The 19,803-nt window shown below is 41.0% G+C and overlaps 1 protein-coding gene across 4 annotated transcripts in view; it reads left to right on the forward strand.

Moving 5' to 3' along the window:
• The window catches only part of SSBP3 (single stranded DNA binding protein 3), a 207,680-nt gene that overhangs the window by 156,219 nt on the left and 31,658 nt on the right, over positions 1–19,803 (forward strand). The window lies entirely within an intron of this gene.

Consider the following 19,803-nt stretch of genomic DNA (forward strand, 5'->3'; position numbering starts at 1 on the left):
CTTCCTGATTTTTATATGATTCATTGGTACCTTTCTGTGGTGGTTTTGTTTGTTTTCTTCATCATCGGTTCACATCAGCTGTGTTTACATGTGATAGAGTCTGCTTGTCTGGAAAGCAATATTAGTTTTTGTTTTTATTTTAGTTCCACGCATTACAGACCTACTTTGGAATGAATGAGATGCATGTTGATCATGACAGGACTGTGTGTAATACAGAGCATCCAGGATATGGATTCTTATTTTTCCCCTCTGGTTAACCACTTGGTTGTTTTCCAACTGCTGCCGCTGAATTCTTTGGACAAAGCCTTCTTAAACTTTAGCCACAGGCAGAAGTTCATCCAGACTGGGCCATAACTGCGGAGTTTTGGCAATGGGAGAGAAATAAAATATTACATAGCTGCATTTGGGGGATTGAATTTATTCTTCTCTCCATCTTTTTTCCTCACAATAAAGTTTGGTTTTAGCCACATGGAATTCTTGTTATTAGATCCATGGGCAAAACCTGAGGTGACAGAGACCCAAGATGAAAACAACAAAACCAAGGATGGCCAAAGCTGTTTCAAAGCAAATGCTATTCTTAACATTTTTTTTTTTTACTTTAACATTTTCCCCTCTTGGGTGCAGCAAACTATGTCATTCAAAAGGATCGCTAGGACTCGGTTGGAGAGTTGCTGTTAATTTGCATATTATAACTAGTTGCCTATTATTTGCATAGGCACACTCAGAAGGTTTTCAGCAGTTAGTATGAAGATCTGCTTTTGGAATTACTAGAAGCCAACGTTCTTGAACTTCAGTTCTTGAAGGAGAAGGATAAAGCAGTGGATTTTGAAATAATAATGTTGTTGATGATGACAATGATGATGCATTAGGTTTTGAAATCATGCGATCTGAAAAGTAACTCATGGAAATTTTTCACACTGGACACTTGGCAACTAGCATGTATTTGCTTCACTTAACAATTGTGGCAAGAAAAGTCATAAAATAGGGCAATACTCACTTAACAAGTGTCCTGCTTAGCGACAACCATTTTAGGCTCAATTAACAAATTATGGTTCGTTAATCGAGGTCCCTCTGTATTATCCACACAACTAAGAGATGGGAAGGACTGTTTGAACAGGGATAGTATCATCTCTGTCATCATTAAACACAGAATCCCTAATTTAAAATCACAACTGTTGGAACTGTCTTCACAACTGTTGTCTTTTTAATAAGAGGTAATAGAAAGGACATATGGCTGGTAAACTCTAGTAACCATTTTTATATTAGAAGAATTGCCAAGCCAGGTCTCTTCACATAAATGATTAATGTTGGTGGAAGCTGAAACTTTAATTTTACTCTCTTTTTTTAGTTCTGGATTTATGTAGGACAAAGTCTCAAATAATAGCTTGATCAATGTTACAAGGCCTACGTTAGAATTGTAAAATTCAGTGGAAGTCTTAGAATGGAGCTGTAGATATGTCTTTTGTCTTTGTTGCTTTAGGGAAATAAGTATTTTTAGGAAAGTTTTACATGTGATGAAATGAAATCTACTGATTTTTAGGATACCAAACTAAGGCCAGAGTGTTATTCTTTAAAATTGGTGGAAATAAATGAAAGCTTTTCCTCTTTTCCTAATGAGTGTTTCAGAAGTGGCTTATGTTGGATGGCTAACATGTGCTGTTCTTGATACTGCTGAACTCTTAACACCCATTCATCATAGTATACTCAATAGTGAAGGATGAGGGGTATTGCAGTCCAGCAGCATCCCAGATATTATCGCTTTCAAGTAATCCACTTAACAGCTTGTGTACTGCAATTTAAACAGCAACTGAACTGGGGTAATTTCTATCTTTTAAAATTTCAATTTAGTCTAGAAACAGTGCTTTTGTTAAAGATCTAGTGAGCACCTCATAGCACATATCACACCTGATCTTAAGGAAGGAATTCCATAGGGTTTGCATTGTAGAGCGACTCTCTTCCTTTTTTCTGTTCTGAATCTCCCCTGTTCAGTTTCATTGCATAAATTTGAATTCTTGAATTAATTCTTTCTAGCCCCTCTATATTCTTAGATTTTTCCAAACTACATATCTGAGGCTGTATGTGAAGGTTGTGATTGAGTACACAAAAACCAAAGTGCAAATGTTTTATAAAAATAACCCCCTTCCCATTTCACTTCCATCAATTCCATTTTGAAATTTGTATATCAGCAAGTGTCCATGAGCTAAAAACCCTGGACCTTTAACACTACATTACAATTTAACCACAGGCTGTAATTTACCTAACTCTGTGATAACGTTCCAGCCACAGTATATGTGGTACATATATAAATAGATGCCGTTTGATAGAACGGAAAATTTTAGGAGAGCACATGTAGTTATGTGCCATTGAAAGTGTACTTTCCGCTTGCATAATGTAGGTCTTCTACTGATCGCTGGATCGTTGCTCTATAGGATTTGTCCTTCTCCTTGACAGCATGTGCTATTTACCTTCAAAAAATGAGGTCAGTCAGGAAGATGAGCTCCTCTGTGCCTGGATTTGCGCAGAGGTAGGAACGTAGCTCTTATGGAAATCCTGATAAGAGACTTTTTTCCGCCATTCATTTTTTGGGGGGGATTTCTATCCAACCACTAAAAGGGATGTGGTGGCTCAGTGGCTAAGATGCTGAGCTTGTCAATCGAAAGATCGGCAGTTCAGCAGTTCGAATTCCTAGTGCCACATAACAGGATGAGCTGCCGTTACTTGTCCCAGCTTCTGCCAACCTAGCAGTTCGAAAGCAAGTAAAAAATGCAAGTAGAAAAATAGGGACCACCTTTGGTGGGAAAGTAACAGTGTTCTGTGCACCTTTGGCGTTGAGTCATGCCGGTCACAGGACCATGGAGACGTCTTTGGACAGCGCTGGCTCTTCAGCTTTGAAATGGAGATGAGCACCGCCACCTAGAGTCGGGAACGACTAGCAGATACATGCGAGGGGAACCTTTACCTTTATCCAACCACTGGATGAGAAAAGGAACTTGAGCGGAAGAGGAACATTAAGGAATGGAATTTGTAAACAGAGCACAGACCCAAATGTGCGTAGTTCTATAAATGCTGACAATGACTTTTAAACTATGATTATGACAGCAAGATGGAATGAAGCACAAGCTTATATTTCTGCTTTTTTTTAATATGCCATTTTGATGTAATCTTGGCACACTTGATCACCTGTCCTATTATAGCATGCTCACAGCCTTGCAGGAAAAAAAAATCCTCAGACTTCAACATGGTATGTTTCTCCTGACTTAAGAAAGAATACTGTTTGCGACTGTTTAATTACGATAAAGGCAAGGAAAAGCTCAGCTCACAGTGTCTTTGCCAGGGTCAAGCAGGTCTCTAGATTGATGACAAAAATACAGCTGTAAGTGGCCTGTTGCTGTCTTAAGCAGTTTCCAAGCCAAAAAAAAAAAAAAAAAAAATCCACAAAAATGTGAAAACCCTTTTTTAAAAAAATAGAGAACTGCTACATTGGTGTCCATACCTGTCAGTCAAACCCAGAATGCATAAGATGCTGATTTTACCCAGTGTTCCAAAATCAGCAGTACAGGAGTGATGCTTGTTTGAGTGTTTTGAAGCCTCAAGGCAACGCGCCAGCATCCTTAACAATTCCCCCTCCTCACCCAGACTTAGACACTCTTTTGCAGGCTGAACTTTCTCCTGCCTGCCAGACAGACCAAGGGGAGGAGGGTGGTAAAGGAGTAAGCTGGCCACTTTAGTTATCACCTGCCCTGCCTGCCTTTCACATTTTTCCAGAAGGGCAGGACTTGCTCACCAGATGGCTGGCTTTGCCTTCTCCAGCGGAGGTCACTTCAGAAGCTCCGTCAGCAATCAGCAGCTCTGCCAGGCCCTGACAAAATATTCAACACCAGCCACAAAACACCAGGCCCTTTCCTCGCAACTGCACTGCCTACATCCCTCCAGTTTCTCTACAGGCCTAACTTTAGAAAAAGACCTGGGTCTGTCAGTATGCATCCGGTTGTGTGCTTGTGGGCCCAACATTTGTCGTTTGTGCATTTTCCCACAGAATTTTGAACTTGTGGGTAGCATTTTATTTAAAAAAAAAAAAATCTTTCTGATGAAATGGAAAGTTGAACATAAATCAATGTCTGTTGCTGTGTTAGCTATGCATCAGCAGTTAGTGAGATGCACCATAACAAAGCAGTAGCAAGTTTGTGTTCCTACACTGCCCCCTAATGCATTGAAATCTTAGGAGTGAACAGACAATAGTGTTCCTAAATGCTTTTGCATGGGGGGGGGGGGAGTGTTGCATTTATTTACTGCATTTATTTATTGGTTTGTAGTCTTGTTGGTAAAGGAAGCAGAATTAAAATTATCAAAGGGAAAGAAAACTAAGGTGGTTTTTTTTTTTTTTGCTAATTACAAAAGGTTGATAAGTATAGGTCAGTTCTAGAGCAGAGATTATATTTTTCAGATGCATTCGAAGTGTATAGTTGTGTTTCATCGTGAGAATCTGCCTTAAATTGGGTTTTCAACCATACACCACCATTCACACCCTGAAATAAACAAATATGAGCCATATCTGTTGGAATTCACAAAAGTTCTTACGTGCTATGCTTCTTAAGTCAGAAATTAATTTTGAAATTTGATTTCGTTCTTGGAGGTTGTATGTTTATTTTATTATTATTCAAATTTGCATACCACCCTATCTCCCAAAGGACTCAGGGCGGTTCACAGGCATATAAAACATCTATATACAAATTAAAATAATCATTAAAAAACTTATTATAATGCCCAATTATTAAAAATGGAAATATAAATATTAAAACCAATTTAAAACCCCTATAAATTTAAAATCTAAGCCAGTCCTGCACAGGTAAATAAATGTGTCTTAAGCTCGCGACGGAAGGTTCGGAGGTCCGGAAGTTGACGGAGTCCTGGGGGGAGTTCGTTCCAGAGGGCGGGAGCCCCCACAGAGAAGGCCCTTCCCCTGGGCGTCGCCAGACAACACTGCCTAGCTGACGGCACCCTGAGGAGTCCCTCTCTGTGAGAGCGGACGGGTCGGTGAGAGGTATCTGGTAGCAGTAGGCGGTCCCGTAAATAACCCGGCCCTATGCCATGGAGCGCTTTGAAGGTGGTCACCAAAACCTTGAAGCGCACCCGGAAGGCCACAGGTAGCCAGTGCAGTCTGCGCAGGATGGGTGTTATGCGGGAGCCACGAGGGGCTCCATCTATCACCCGCGCAGCCGCATTCTGGACTAACTGTAGCCTCCGGATGCCCTTCAAGGGAAGCCCCATGTAGAGAGTGTTGCAGTAATCCAGGCGAGACGTCACGAGTGCGTGAGTGACCGTGCATAGGGCATCCCGGTCCAGAAATCATGTTGCCCATGATATTTCTAAAGCTTTGCTTAATCGCTAATGCTCTGCGCAGGCATTTAAAAGTAAGGAGCGGTTGACTCTTGTTTGGAAGATCCGCTGTGCACAGAATAATTGGGTTTGGGAATTGCAACATTTAGGAGTCTTTCTCTTCCCCCCCCCCTCCAAAAAAATGTTTTTTTGTATCCTTTTCCTTTTTGGCAGAGCTAACTTTTAATGAAAATGAAACCAATCCTTACCTATTTAACAAGTACTTTGGTGGTTTTCTGCAATACCTTTAAGAAGAAAATATGGGAACACAGAAAAAGGAAAGAGAGAAAGCAGAGTAAAGCATGATAGGAAAAATGTACCTTTCTGGCTGCCTATTGGCTGTTGCCTACTTTTTTTGTTTTTTGTTTTCTATTTCTCTTACATGAATCCTTTCTGCCTCATATCCTATCACTTTTATTTACAGGCAGATAGATCCTTTATTATATTCAAAGGGCAAAGTTTCCTCTGTTGCCACAGATGCTTCTTGAGCAAATACATCTAATTTAGATGGTTCACTTCCCGGATGCTAGTCCATAATCTTTTTTGTTTTCTCCAGGGTTACGTTTTAGCATAAACTCCTACCGGTACGTGCTAAATTTTAGAAACTTTTAGGCGCAATAAAAAGACATTCCCACATAATTGTCCTGTATTTACATCAGTTTTTCAGATATTCTTTGGTGATTGCCAAATATATATATATATTTTCAACCCTGTGATGAATTCCCAGATGATGCCTCAGAATGCAAGAGGCAAAACCAGGAATGTTTTAGCACTTCTGTTCACTTATGCATAATTACTTAGGATTCTGAAAATGGAAAGAGCATAGCAGTCCATTTTTGTGTGAGAACTCATGGCCGCAACCCATACATATTTGGGGCAGTTATTCTACAAAGTGTTTTCAGCTAGAGTTCATGGCACAACCCTGTAACTCCTTTTTAACATACAATTTAAGTTGTTTCTGTCCTTAGAGAGATTACTACTAACCATGAATATTGAGTCCCAAATCAGGTTTACACAGCCGCTGCCAAAAATATTGAGGGGTTGGAAAAAACACCATGATGGCAAACCTATGGCATGCATGCCCAAAGTGGCACACGGAGCCATGTCGCCTGGCACGCGAGGCATCGCCCGTTCCTCTTCCGGGTTTTTGCTGCACATGCACATGCGATGATCAGCTGTTCTTTGTATGTGCGACAGTGCCAGAAACCAGAGGAGCTGGTCTTCCATTTTCCAGCATGAGCATGCGCATCGCCCAGCTGGCCAGTAGGTGTGCATGCGCGGCAGTAACTGGAAGACTTGCTGGCCATCACACATGTGCATGCCAGAAACCAGAAGTACCTTATCCAGCACGCGCATGCCCCCTAGGCAGCTCCTCTTGCTGGTTCCCTGACGAGAGCACACAGAGCTCGCTTTTCGGCACTTGGTGCCGAAAAGGTTCGCCATCACTGATATATACTCTGTAAATAGATTCCTCTGCTAAAGCAACTTTTCCTTTTCCAACAACTGGCTTTTGTTCTATTTGCTTATTGGAGTAGTTTAGGAAATACATTTAGTGAGTGCTTTTGTGTAAACTATTTTTTACACAATGCTGTCTGAATAATTCCAATTAATAAGGAAACATTATAATCTCCCCAGTTTTCTTCCCCTGTTCATTTGATGGAGATAAGAACTGGGGAAGTAATGTAACCATTCAAGTAAAGTTTTCATTCGTGTTTAAAAGTTGTGGTGTAAGACAATTTCTCTTGTCACCTAATGGTTTCCATGTTTTGTCTTATGCTGCTTTTACTTTTTAAAATCAGTGTTAGTCTTTTTGCAAAAAAAACACTATGCAGAATTACTGAGAACTGTAACTTAAAACAATGACGAGCAGGTTGTATATTAGGCTGCATGCTCATTCTGTTTGGCTTCTCTTGCAAGTGGGAGTAGCTAATGATAACCAGCTACTTACCAGGGCAGAAAAGTTGACGATTGCTTCAAAATCCCGATTCTGCCTTGTCACTCCCATAACATTCCAACTTCAAAGCTTTCTATCAGTTTTTGGCTTTGCATAGTGTATCTGGCTTTCTTGCCACAATAAGGTTCTGGTTATCCCAAAGGTGCTTTTTCAAGAAGCAACTGGACTTTGTTGTTTTTTCTTTGAAGTAGTTTTGCTTTTTATCCAAGAAACTTCTTCAGCTCTGACTGAATGATGAGGAATGGAAGAATTTATATTCCTTGCAGACAGTTGGTCATTTGCATTCTTCTAGTGGGTCATCGAGGCCACTTGGAGGTTTATCTGTGTCCTCAGGGTAACCTGAGTAGTGCAAATGAGTGTGAAGTCTTGGCTGCAGGATGTTTTCTGCTCTATGTTCCTTCACTGATGAGGACGGGTACAGGCTGTTAGGGATTAATCTGTGTTGTTTGCATCTCAAACTGAAGTGTAAATGATTCTTATAGTCTGTATTTTTTCTGGAAATCCGTTCATACTCCCACACTATTCAAAGGATGTTCATCCCAAAGTACATAGCTAAAAGTCTATGGAGATTCTCAGTCATCCAGGTCATGGTTGCTCCAAACCATGGAATAAGAGTCAGCTGGATTTTCTTTATTTTTTCTTTGAAGACATATCACTTTTCATCCAAGAAGCTTCTTCAGCTCTGTTCTGGTTACTTTAAATTATACTTCCCAATTTATTCTTCCCTTTTGCTGTGATCAGTGGAAATTATTAGAAAAAAAATGTGAACACTTGGAAAGCAGGTTACTGTGACCAAGGCAAAAACTGGAGTTTTGAGCTATTCTGGTTAAGGATTTGGTGCAAGTTAGCTAACCATTATAACACCAATATCTTTTATTGCCCTAAATCCTTAGAATCGGTTGGATTAGAGACATTGTAGCCTGACTGAAGAAACAAAAGTTTTCCTTATTGTTTGAGTATCTAACTATATAGTTGGAAAACTGAAGAAGGAAGTAATCCCTGAGATAATAGGGAATGTATATTAAGAAAATGTTGGCTGGAGAGGTCCCTTCCCTTTTAGGAGATAAGAATTTAAAAGAAGAGAATTTGCTGACAGATTCATTCACAAGTACTTTGTGTCATTTTTAAAAGTTAGTCTTATTAGGGTTCACCTGCCAGCTCTGAGAGACTTTTGCAACAAAGCCGCTGAGACTTGCAAAACTTCTCATTATCTCTTGAATTCTTAAAAATTCAGACGGAGGCAAAATATAGTTTGTTTTATCTTCTTCCCCTAAAATTATGAAAATGACAGCATTCTGAAAAAGGAATAGAAAGTCATGAAGTCAAAAACTAAATTAAAATGATTTCTTTGTTCATAGCTGGGTTGCCTACTGAGAATAGGAAACAATTAATTAGATGACTTCCCAAATGTTTTAGTAAGGCCAGGTGTGGCAATTCTAATATTTCTGTGTTATTATTTTTCAGTTCCAGTACTGTATATCAATTCCATGGTATATATCATTCCTAGATGAAACAATCTATAGTATTCATTCAACCAACAGGTAGTTCTGTCTCACAGTTTTGATATCACTGTTGTAGATCTGTCCCGAAATTCTTCTGAGCTGTTTAGCAGATCAATCAGGGGTGAAATGCTCCCGGTTCGGACTGGATCACCCAATCCGGTAGCAATCTTGGCGGGTGGTTCGGAGAACCAGTAGTGATCCTGGTGCGAGGCTCCACTCACCCACCCAGTTGTCATTACTTCCTGGTTTTAACCAGGAAGTAATGTGTTTTATACCCTCTGCGCATGCAAGGGTACATGCCTGGTAGTTAAAAATGCTTAAAAAAGTTTAAAAAAAAAAGTTCTGATGATCTTGCATTGCTCTGCTGATCGTCAGAACTTTTTTTTTTAAACTTTTTAGGCATTTTCTTACTACTGTTTCGGGTGAATAGGTAGTAAAAAAAATGCTTTAAAAAAGTAAAAAAAAAAAGGCTCCGACAATCACAGCTGTGCCACATGATCATTGGAGCCTTTTTACTTTTTTAAAGCATTTTTTACTACCTATTTGCCCGAGTCGGTAGTAAAAAAAATGCTTTTAAAAGGATAAAAAAAGGCTCCAAGGATCACAGCTGTGGCACACAATCGTCGGAACCTTTTTTTTATGGGGGGAGGCGTTTTTGCTAGGCCAAAAATGGGGGGGGAATGGGGGGGCGTTTTTGCTCCCAGCAGGCTTCCCTGAAGCCTGCTAGGCCAAAAACAGGGGTGGGGAGGCATTTTTGAAAGAAGGAGAGAGAGAGAGAGACAGAGAGAGAGAGAGAGAGAGAGAAAGAAAGGAGAAGGAAGGAAGGAAGGAAGGAAGGAAGGAAGGAAGGAAGGAAGGAAGGAAGGAAGGAAGGAAGGAAGGAAGGAAGGACGGACTACAATCCTGGCACTAGACACAGCTTCAGAGGATAATCCTGGGCTGGAAGGGACCTGAAAGACATCTAGTTCAAGCCTGCTCCAGCAGGACATTGTTAGTGAGTTTCTGTCTTTTGAGGCCCCAGTCACATGGTTACATAGCCATGCCCATCCAGTCACATCACCCCACCCAGCCACGCCCATAGAACCGGTAGGAAAGAAATTTAGATTTCACCACTGAGATCAATCATAATGAATCTCTAATCTTGGTCAACATGGTGGGTTTCATTCATTTGTGCAGATACAGAGGTTGACATACAGGCAGTCGCCAGGTTAACCACGTCTAATTTATGGACAGCTTGCACCCTAAAGCTTATTAAAATTTTGAGTTAAATACAATGGTTTATCATAACAAACACATTCATTGCTTTTTGGCGTTCATGAAATCATTAAAGTGGCTTCAGCTCGAGGAAGGAGAACATCGCCATCTTAAGTTGGATCATGCCTCCAAAGCATAAATACAGTAGAAGCGTGTGGATGATGCATCAAAGAAAAGGAAAATGATCACATTTAATAATAAAGTGATCAGAGTAACAGATGATACATTAGAGGAAGAAGGCTGGGAGCTAAAAACTACAGAACTAAAGAAGTCTTTGACAAAAGAGTTATCTGAAGCCTTTTCATCTCATGGAAACAGGGATGATAAAGTTAGAAGAGCAAGATCCTAAAACAGAAAGATTCACTAAAGTTTTCTGTACAATTACTAAGGGCCTCCTCAGATGCTACAAGCCATTTATAATGAGAAAAAGGGAAGCTTGGTACAAACCACCTTTGGTGCCTACTTCAGGGTAAAGGTAAAATATATACTAAGTACTAAGAGAACCATTTGACCAACTGATGCTAAATAAGCATCGACTGTACCTGTTCTGACTTACCTACAAATTCTAGCTAAAGGCAGACTTAGGAAGGGATCTGGTGCCAAACCGGTGGGACTGTCTGGTAATGAAATCCTGTATTCTGATACAGCTCAACAGTGCCACCTAGAGCATATGGGTTTTGGAATACTTCAAGGATGCTTAAATAAACATGTTCTTTTTGTTTCTGAATAATCTCCCAGAACTGAAAAGTCTTTTAAAAGTAAGCCAGTGTGGTGTTTTTAAGCTTCTGCAGAATTTTTCTAAAAAGCTGGTTAGCCCACTGACATCAGATATACAATTACTGCACAGTGAGATGAAACAGCTCTGTTTCTTTTCCAAATAACCAGCATTTTCTAGATTCATATGAGATTTATTTCTCCGTCTTGGAACCAAAGACCAAAAATCTTAAAGGATGCACTTTCTCACGCCCTCTTGTCTACAATAAATGTTGCACAGTGAACTATGCAGTTCAGCATAAACGGCAAGTAATCAGATAAATTAAAGGGATTATTAATTATATTGGAATTGTAAATGTGTCATTACTGTCTTCCCCTGTTTCTCTTTCTTTAATTTAAAATTTTGTTTTGGGATATTTACAGCCTAAAACTAATTATAATTTAATATATAAGGCCGCATGGTTAAAAACAACCTCATGTATTTACAGAATATTTCAGGAGCATTTTGGTCAAGTCCTGTTGGTCTTTAGTGGGTACATTCACAGCATTTTCCCGTTTCAATTTCCCACCCACCCCCAGGACCTAAAAGAGAGGGTCATTAAAAGAAACCCTAAATAGCTTTGTTTAATTGGATAGTTTGGTGCCATTTTTAGGCTTTGAACCCTTTGAATAACCCACCATCACTACTCAAAAGACCTCCTCTCTAATGGCTACAGTATTTGAGGCTTATGAAAGTTTTAAACAAGATCATTATTGGTGATAGACTTCCTAATTCTATACTAGATTGGATCATGGAATTAATTTTAATGGTTGCATTCTATTGCAATCATTTGGAAGAAGTACCTGCAAAGAAGAGGATCTACCAGTAGAGAAAGTAATTCCCTTTGGAACCATCAGAATTAATAAATAAAGAGATCCTGTAGTTGTGTCTACAAGTCCCAGAACTGCCATGCAATATTGGTGGAGGGCAAGAGATTTGAGGAAGGCTGGTTAGATATAGTCTGTTGAGTCCATGAATATGGACTCCTTTCTTTCCCCATTAATATTACCAACTTGAACATAGAGGCACAAGGCATACCATACTAGAGGCTTTTATATAGAGAAAGGTTTCCTGTCTTTAACTTTATAAAACATATTTGGATTCCTAAGCAGTTTGAGAGTTAAAAGTAGAACATTAATCCTTTCAAACAGAAGGGAAGGGCCTGATGCTTTTTAATATTCATCTCACCTATTGCTAATGTTGTCATGATTAACTGTGGAGTTCTTAAGTAGGGGGGAGATGATGTTATCTGCTATAGAAAATGCCTCTTTAATCTTGCCTGTGTTTTCCACTAGAATACAGAAATCTCTTAAATACAAGGCTGTGTTCTTTTATATGAAAGCTGCTAGAATTTCTCTCATAAAGATATGAATAGTAATAGATTTTTTTATTGTTTAACCATCTTCACAGTGTATCATATTTTTTAAAAATAGAAATAAGGACCATTCTCCAACTTCAGAAATTGTAATCCAGTAAATTATATTTTTATTCCAGTAAATTATATTTTTCACTAATTGCCAGCCATAACAACTGAAACATTTTTTTCCTATTTCCATGTTTTCTTGGGTCAGTGTATTTACCTTAGTCATCTACAGCAGGGGTCCTGAGCCCCTGGGCTGCGGCTTGTTGGAAACAGGGCCACAAAAGTGACAGGGAAGCATGCACACATGAAGCTCCACTTGTTCACGGGTGAAAATCCATGTGCACACCTGCCGCTCACACGGAATCATCTCCTTTCCTCCCCTCCCCGCCATCCGCCAAGCCAGAAAGGTTAGGGACTGCTGAACTACGGCTCTTTTGAAGAGCATTATGGAAAACCTACCATTGCCTTTAAATTTTTATTTATTTTATTTATTAAATTTGTATGCTGCCCATCTCGCTATCCAAAGTGACAAATTTAAGCCTCTTTATGTGTAGTCACAGTATGTGTGGGACAGTAGTGGGTTTCAAATTTTTTTACTACTGGTTCTGTGGGTGTGGCTTGGTGGGTGTGGCATGGCTTGGTGGGCGTGGCAGGGGAAGGATACTGTAAAATCTCCATTCCCACCCCACTCCAGGAGAAGGTTACTGCAAAAATGCCCATTTCCTCCTGATCAGCTGGGACTTGGGAGGCAGAGAATAGATGGGGCGGGGCCAGTTAGAATTTTTACTACCGGTTCTCTGAACTACTCAAAATTTCCCCTACCAGTTCTTCAGAACTGGTCAGAACCTGCTGAAACCCACCTCTGGAGTGGGATCTTTGTATTGTTCTTTTTGTCTAAGTGGTGAACATTTTTTAATGATATTTAGTTAAGCAGTGTGAAGGAAGATCAAACTTATTTTAATATAGATGAGTGATAATAATTAAAATGTAGATCTTTGGTTAAAACAAGATGCAGGGTTTTTCATCAAAGTACCCCAGCAAATGTTTCTTAAATCAGCCATTCCTGAAAAGAAGATAAGAGTCACATAAAGGAAAATGATCAATAACCAGTGGTGGGATTCAGCCAGTTCGCACCACTGGAGAACCAGCTGTTAACTTTCTGAGCAGTTTGGCAAACTGGTTATTGGAAGAAATCATTAGGGCAGAGAACCAGTTGTTAAATTACTTAAATCCCACCACTGTCAATAACCAAATAGTTCTAGTATTTTGGGGGGGGGGATGCAGTTGAAAAAAGGTTCCAGAGATCATTGGCACCTAACTATTATTGAGATGTGTAAAAGATACTAGAAATTGCTAGATGAGATTCATTGTTAGATTATCAGAATAAAACTTTCCCATTGTTCCTTAAGAAAATACTCTCATTTCCCTTCTTAGAAATTTAACTACAGTACTGTATGCTATAGTCACAGATTCTGCAAAATTGGAATTTAGTTATTGAATGGGAAAAGTACACAGCTGTGGCAATCGGAAGTAAGTAACATGTAAATGGAAAACAGGACAATTTGTTTATGTGTCCAGAGCACAAAACATTGTTATTGTTGACTTAAAGGTAGTGGTGGTGCCTTCAGGACTTCACAGATTAACTAATCACAACAATTTTAGGTGCACAGTTCAGTTGAATTTCTTAGACTTGGACTGAAATTAGATGGCTAAATCTTATAGTTTTGGGAGAGACTTTATATATTGATCATACCAGCCTTAATGCTTTCACTAAAAAGAAAACATTCTTTCCATAGTAAGTGGAAAGGAAAAGTGTAGTTAGTACAACCAGATTGTGTTTAAAAGACCAGATTATTTTATGAGTTCCTTTTGTTTCGTAAAAAGATTTCCTTCTTACTAAAGCCTTAGCTTAGGTGTTGAAATTTTAACTGAAACACCATCCAAAACAGATAGAACTCAGAACTTTTGCACCACTTAAAATAATGAAATGAAGCAGTGTAAAATAATAAACGGCGAGAAGAGTTCCTATCTGAGGAGCAACCTACCAGGTTATGGTTGCTATATATGCAAATATGGCAACTTTAAGATGTGTGGACTTGCTGGCTGAGGAATTCTGGGAGTTGAAGTCCACACATCTTACAGTTTATGATTTTATTTATGTTTTTAAAAAGCACATGCATACAGACAATCACCAACTTTCATTCTTTCTAATCCAACAAAATCCAACAGAATTTCTTTCTTAAAAAAAGAAATTTTGTAAAGGGGCCTTTCTATCCTTTAGCAGGATAACCCTGTGAAAACTGAACAGATCAAGATCAAAACCAGAAAAGGAAATATAAGGTTGAAAAATGAGCCAGAACCACATTGGAGCTGAAGAGAAAAAAATTCGGGGGGGGGGGATATCTTCCCCAGTACAGCTCCTTATGGGCAGCAGTTCAGAATGGTGGCAGCTGCTCAATTCTTTTTTTTTAATCCATCCCTCTTTATTACATGATCAGATTGTTGTTTTTATTCAGTTGCTAAGTCATGTCTGACTCTCCACAAGCCCTTGGACCACGCCACACCAGCACACACCCCCCTCACATTCTCCACTGTCTCCCGGAGTTTGCCCAAACCCATGCCCCCACTGCATCAGATACACTAATTAATCATCCCATCCTCTGCAGTCCCTTTCTCTTTTTGCCTTCTATCTTTTCCAACATCAGGGGTTTTGCCAATGAGCCCTGTCTTCTTATTTGGTGGCCAGAGTATTTGAGCTTCACTTTCAGTATCTGTCCTTTCAAAGAACATTTCCTTTAGGATTGACTGATTTGATCTCCTTGCAGTCCAAGGGACTCTCAAGAGTCTTCTCCAACAGCACAGTTCAAAAGCATCAATTTTTCAGTGCTCAGCCTTTCTTATGGTCCTATTCTACATCCATGCATTGCTACTGAGAAACACATGACCAGGACAGAGCTTCTGTTAAGGGATTAGAAATATTCTATGAAGCTTGTGGGTGCTCCATTTATCCATTGGCAGTGAACCCAACCTCACTATGCCACCCAACTTTTTGGGTTTCAGATCATTTGGGGAGAGATGGCTTGATTCCCTCACAAACGACTGGGATTTTTTAAAAGTTTATGACCAGACAAATGTACACAAGATGAAGAAGGTGTTTGTATATACACACAAACAGATCTTTTATGTAATTTTCCTTTTACAAAGGGGTGGGATGAAGGAATTGCTATTGTGTAGGAACCATATAAATTTGGAGCAATAGATAATGTTTATTGCCCACTCTGTAAGATACTTTTTACTCTTGGCTTGAGCATCAGCCTAAACCTGAATACAGCAATGCTTAACAGGGGCAATTGTACATGGTGGGCAAAACATGCTATCTTATAAATTAGGTCCCTGTCCGGTGTATTTGTCTTTCCCAGTCAGCTGAAAGCACATTGTATTTTCTTTCAAATGTTTTCAATAAGCATGTGAGGGACTGGGCTTGGCGCATAGGACTATATTTGCTGCCATATCCCATGTGAAAACTCAGTACACTCTAATATATTCAAAATAATGAGCAGGGCCTGAATTATGAACTTTCTCCAGCCCGAGACTGAGTGTAGATTTTTTTTCCTTTGGTGACCATGCCTCCTCTGCTCAGCTGAGCCTCAGTTTTATTCACTCAGTCTAGCTAGAGCAGCGGTTCTCAACCTGTGGGTCGGGACCCCATTGGGGGTCGAATGACAATTTGCCAGGGGTCGCCTAAGACCATCGGAAATATGGGAAGTATACTTGCGAGTCGAAGAATCGTGCTTCAATGGTTGACTCCACAAGCCAGCTGCAGGCTCTTCAAATCGCTAGCCGAATTCAGCTTCAGGCATGATAAATTAAAAAAGAGAGAAAACTTTGCTCTGATGTCTCCCTCTCAAGCCAGCTGCAATCACTCCCAATCGCTAGCCTAATCTGGCTTCAGGCGCGATAAACTTAATAGGGGAGGAGTCTCCACTTTAATGCCTCCGTCCTCAAGGCAATCGCAAGCAGTTCAGATCGCTAGCCAATACGGCTTCAGGCGCGATAAATTCAAAATGAAAATAATTTTATGGTTGGGGTCGCCACATCGTGGGGAATTGTATTAAAGGGGCCGCAGCACTATAAAGGTTGAGAACCACTGAGCTAGAGAGACTTTGTTGTGCCTCGTCCTCCGTCCTCTCCTCAGCCAGGCCCCTCCCATCTACACCCGGGCCTGTTATCAGACTCCAAGTCTGATAATGAAGATGAACGGCCTGTGATGCCTCCAGCCCCCGGCCCTGGCCCCATGCCCGGAGAGGATTCCAGGAATGAACAAACAAACCTGATAAACCTCACTCCTACAGCGTGTGAGCAGGAAGCCAGCCATGTGCTGGAATTACTGACAGCAGATCCAGCTGAAGAGAATTCAAAAGGGGAGGATCCTCGCTTCCGGAGATCTGAGAGGCGACGTCAGCAAAAGGAAGGGGGGGCAGGCCTGGATAAATGCTGAGTCATGGAGCGACACCCTACAGCCTATATAAAGGACCTGCTTTTGGCATTCCAACCTTGAGTCAAGCAAAGTCTCATCTAGTTTGCTGAAGTCAGAACTTGGACTCCTGCCTACCCTGAGAAACTTCGAAGAAATTTGGCAAAGCTGCAGAGGCTTCGTTGCCACGTTTGATACGGACTTCCTTGACCCGGTCGTCGGAGGGGGAGGGGGACATGACAGACTTGTCTTTTATTGCTCTGGCAATTAGGCTAGGTTTTCAGCTTGGAATTTCCAAAGATCGGAGCTGAAGATTGAATTTGATTTAAGGAGGATTTTGACAGACATCCTTTTGGGCTGTTTCCTACCTCCCTCTCTGCCGGTGGTGTGTTAGGCATTCCTGGGGCTCCAGATCAGCTGCCACTGCCTCAGGATATCATCGGGCAGCTTCTGGAGTTCTGTCCCTCCCTGGGCACCTCTGGATAGCGGGTGGCTCTTTCGCTGCTTGTAATTGCCGCTGGTGTTGTGCTGGTTTCTCCGGTCTGCCGGCACAACCGCCACCACCCTGCAGCTCCAATTTAGCAGGGCGGCTCCGGAGTCACTGCCCGGTTCACCACGGCAAACTCCGACAATACCTGTAAGGCTCTGCAGTGCTGGGAGAATGAATAGACTCTCATGCCACCAATTTGGCTTAAGAAGGCTGCGGAGGCACTTGGAGAGCCAGTTTCCTGCTCTCACACCATTTTGGGGGTGAAGAAGCTAGCCGCCGTGGCACAGACAGAACCTAATTTCACTCTTGTGCCATTTTTTGCAACACAGGCAGCCACATAGGCGTTTGCAGAGTGATTTGATTGCTCTCACGCTTTGAAGTTGCAGCTTGCAGTGGAGTGGCGCTGTGGGATTGTTTTGTCACTCTCACACCAAGGAATACCAGCTCACTCTGATCTACCATTAGCAGGGCGAATTTTTTATTGCGAGAGTTTGCACTCTTTGAGGAATTTGGAAGAACTAAGAAGGGAATTATCTCTTTGTGTTAAACTTTGCTGTGGTTGAGTGAGTCAGCTCCAGACAGATGTCTTCTCACCCAACATCAGAGAGTCCGTAGTTTTCTCAAGGGAGCTGCCAACCTGCGACCTCCAACAGTTCATCGGTATCCATCATGGGACCTTCTTTTAGTCCTTCAGGCACTCACGTCTTCACCATTTGAACCATTGAATTCCATCAGCCTCTGGTTCCTGACCCTTAAGGTTGCCTTCCTGGTGGCGATAACTTCTGCCAGAAGGATTTCAGAATTAGCGGCTCTGTCAGTGCGAGGGGATCTCTGTATCTTCCATTCAAACAGAGTTGTCCTGTGGATGGATCCCTCATTTCTGCCCAAGGTGAACTCCTGGTATCATTGTGCTCAAGAGCTCATCTTGCCTGATTTCTGTTCAAATCCAAAACATCCATTGGAAGAAAGATGGCACACCTTGGACATGAGGAGGGCCCTCCGCAGGTACATTAAACGAACAGCTCCTTTCAGAAGATCGGAAGGTCTGTTTGTTTGTTTCCACCCAATCATCATTGGGCAAGAAGGTTTCCCCCTCCACTGTGTGTCGTTGGCTGAAGGCGTGCATTGCAAAGGCATATGCCCTTAAGGCTAAGCTCTTACCAGGACAAATTTTTGGCCCATTTAACTAGAAACGCAGCTACACTGCTGCATGGGCTACCCAAGCTCCTGTTAGTGACATTTGCAGGGCAGCCACTTGGTCCTCGTTATCACCATTTATCCATCATTACAAATTAGACAGTTATGCCTCACCTGAGGCATCCTTTGGATGGCGAGTGCTGCAGAGAGAACATTCCGCATCTACCACCGGGGATCAGTCAGCCTCCCACCCATAGTCTTCAAGCTTGTGTATGTCCCACGCTTGGATTCTCCAAGCAGTGTGCTGGAGAACGGACGTTGGCTTACCTGAACATCCCTTCTCAGCGCACTGCAGGAGAATGCAAACCACCTTTTCGGCCTCCTGATCTGGGACCCGGGTGGCTCTCTTCAGCATCTACTTGGACTTATGGGATGACTACACCTTCGTGAACAAACTGAGGCTCAGCGGAGCAGAGGAGGCGGGGTCACCAAAGGAAAAAAATCTACACTCAGTCTCTGGCAAATAGACAAGGAACAACCCACACTTGGATTCTCCCACAGCATGCTGAAAAGGGATGTTCAGGTAAGCCAATGTCCGTTTCGTATCCAAAATAACATTACTTGTGCACAGGAAATACCGAGATTTGTACAAGAGCGAAAATAAATATTGGGTAAAAATTAGCAGGTGAAATTCAACTAATACTGACTGATCGATAAGCAGAGCATGGAAAACCAAGAAAGAAAAGAAACCTCTAACCATCACACCAGTTTTCAATCAAGTGATTGAATGAGTTTAAAATACACACATATAAAAATGGAGCGATTGTATTTGTATCAGACTATCTTCCATTAATGCCAATTGATTTATGCGTCTCGGATGAATCGCAACTAATTATTTATATTATAATAAAAGTTATCTCTCCCAAGGCAGATCAAAGAAAATAGGTACCTCCAAACCTGTGCATCAATACCATCATTGTGAAGATGATGTTGAAATAGATACAGCTTTTATTTTACTAGATGCCACTGCCTGCTTGGGAAAATATGGGTGACAGCCTCCCCAAGCTTTAAGGTTTTCAAGCAGCCACTTTGATCCTTTTTGAGAGTTACCACTTGTGAGATGCATCAAAGGCTTTTTTTATTTATTAACACTGAAAATATTTTTAAAAGTTCATAATAGAATACCTATAAATGTCCCAGCAATCTTTTCAAGGTTGAAAATGTTAAGTTGCTGTGCATCTTAATATTTTAATTCAAAATAAGAGGAGAAAGGGTGCTAACCATTCTGAAACAATATGGAGCAATTATGGCCACTTCTCTTGACAAGTGATCATTTGGAATTGAGTGGATTTATAACTCCATTAATGCATAAGAGAAGCATAGTACCAGGTGGACAAACCCTAGGCTCGTTATCCTGATGCGTTGCTTTTTTTTTTTTTTTTAAGTGAATTGTGGGTTCACAAAGGAGCAAATATGTGAAAAAATAATATTAGAGTTAC

The sequence above is a fragment of the Ahaetulla prasina genome, chromosome 3, assembly GCF_028640845.1.
Source record: "Ahaetulla prasina isolate Xishuangbanna chromosome 3, ASM2864084v1, whole genome shotgun sequence".
In the NCBI taxonomy this organism is placed as follows: domain Eukaryota; kingdom Metazoa; phylum Chordata; class Lepidosauria; order Squamata; family Colubridae; genus Ahaetulla; species Ahaetulla prasina.